Source organism: Centruroides sculpturatus, unplaced genomic scaffold, assembly GCF_000671375.1.
Source record: "Centruroides sculpturatus isolate CEXI.00-Female unplaced genomic scaffold, Cexi_2.0 scaffold1236, whole genome shotgun sequence".
Taxonomy (NCBI): Eukaryota; Metazoa; Arthropoda; class Arachnida; order Scorpiones; family Buthidae; genus Centruroides; species Centruroides sculpturatus.
Genome location: NW_019385465.1, coordinates 81,298 through 83,527, shown reverse-complemented (window position 1 = coordinate 83,527; position 2,230 = coordinate 81,298). Strand labels below are relative to the sequence as shown.

Genomic DNA, 2,230 nt, shown 5'->3' with positions numbered 1-2,230 from the left:
TATCTGTCTCTTTTCTCCGTTATCACCAGGCTATGAGTCACGTAATTATAAAATGGAAAAACTACGACGGAAAAGTGACGAATCGAAAGTATCGTGAGCGCATATTATGATGTATGCATAGGCATACGTGGACTAGAGAGATAGAGGAAAGAGAAAGGAAAGAGCAAAGACGAGCGCTTAAAAAGGATAGGCAGAGTCAGACCCTCAGATGTGCGAGGATTCTCCAACGATAGGCATGTACAGTGTGTGTAATTATAAATTGTGAATACATGTGACTAATATTATTTTCTTTTTTATTTTGTGCATGTTACAAGTTATAAATAAATATAAACAAACAACACTAACCCCATAACATTTAATCTAAACACCAAAATGATTAATTTACTGTGTTTTTGTTATTTCTTACTCCTGTTTTTAGGTATTCGGTATTCAGCCGAATAGTGAAAAATAGGCCGAATACCGAATACAGTGGTACCTCGGGATACGAACGTCCCATCATACGAAATTTTCAGGATATGACATGAAATTTGAACATAATTTTGCTCCACGATACGAACAAAAACTCACCATATGACGTTACATTAGTTCGCAGCGCCATTTTTTATTCACTTCTGTTGGTCGGTCTCAGTCTGCGTGTTTGCTTCGTCGTGGAAGGATCTCGCTCGATAAAGGAAATCTCGAGGTATTATCAGAAAGTGACTGATTTTATTGAAAAGAAACATCCCGAAAAGGTTCACACTGGCTGTATTGCTGCTCGGAGTAATGATATTTGCCTAAGTAATTTTAGAAACATTTTAAAAAGTAGGCAAAGCCAAACCTCTTTGGATAGATATTTTACCAACAACCTCTATCCAGTGAAAGTGCTGGTGGAAGTGAAGAAAAGAAAACAAAAAGCAGTGAATAAAAAATTTAAAAAAGTATCAAACAGAAAAGATAAAAAAAATTAGTGTTAAGTTATTTTTAAGTTATTGTTGCATTATGTTATGTAAGTTAAGTTTTAGTATTATTTCCCTTCTCCCTCTCCTCTGCCACCAGTTTACACCTCCACCATCATCTATCCTCAAAGGTATAGTGCAAATAAAACTACGTACATTTTTTAATCAATTATTATTCTATTATGGTTATTTTTACATTTACAACTACAAAACGCATTTTTCAGTGTTTTCCTTACTATAGTTATTTTTTAATGTACTACTTAGCTTTAATTTGAGTGTGTTTTTCGTGTTGAAACGAATTATTTGGTTTTACATGTAATCGTATGGGAAAAAATGATTCACCTTACGACATTTTCATGATACGATCTCAGTTTCGGAACGAATTAATTTCGTATCCTGAGGTACCACTGTAGTAACCGAATATTCGTTACATCACTAGTTTAAACTTAATTAAAAACCTGATAATGGCCTATGATAGTATGTTGAAAACGTTAGTGAATAAAGAATTCTTTCAGCAAAAAGCTCAGGTGTAGTATTAAGATTGTTGTTGTTATTGAAACACACCACCTAACAGATACAAACAGGTTGATTCAAAACACGTGTTAATTTTGAATTTATCTTCGTTAAGCATTGAATATTTAAAACTTTAGTCAAGTAACAAAGTATTCAGTTTTCAATTAAACAAGAACACATTTAACTTTAATAATAACCTTAAACTTACATTCGTTAGATTGAAAAGAACATCCACGCCGAATGTTACGTTTAAAATTTCCGCATTTGTTAAAACTGTTCGATTTCATTATACACCACCTATCGGGTATTTTTAATACTATGACACACATCACCATAGGTTTTTATGGGAATTTGATTAATTCGTTCCGGAGACTCCAAAAAATAAAAAAATATATACTTTTTTTTACTACGTTTATTTATATGTAATAGTAAAAATACATATATATGCAGTCTTGCATTTTTATTAGTCATGTTTTTTCCGTTTGTGGGGGGTTAAAGAATATGTCCAATGTCGATTGTTTTTCTCTTTTCTTCAGGATTTTTCGGAAGTAATTAATAGTATTGTAATTGTAGAGATCCCTAATCCCATAAACTTTATTATGGTTTGGATGCCACTTGGATGATCGTTGTTCTGACATCCTCCCACTTCTTCAAAAGATCTTTAGTAGCGGATGTCGACATTGGTCCTCTTTCGCCTTCCTCTTTTTCAAAAGAAAACACATCTCGCTGAGTTTCTTGGCGTTGTTCATTTAAGAGTTCTTGGAGTTCTTCTGTCGTCAGAT

The 2,230-nt window shown here is 33.1% G+C and overlaps 1 protein-coding gene across 9 annotated transcripts in view; it reads right to left on the bottom strand.

The window, feature by feature from the left end:
- The window catches only part of LOC111639246 (acidic repeat-containing protein-like), a 45,118-nt gene extending 43,374 nt beyond the window's left edge, over window positions 1-1,744 (bottom strand). For all 9 annotated transcript variants that reach the window (XM_023385069.1, XM_023385062.1, XM_023385065.1 and 6 more), the window contains exon 1: window positions 1,657-1,744. The gene's annotated coding sequence lies outside the window, so the exon portion shown is untranslated. The remainder of the gene's footprint in view (window positions 1-1,656) is intronic.
- Window positions 1,745-2,230: the final 486 nt, after the last annotated feature.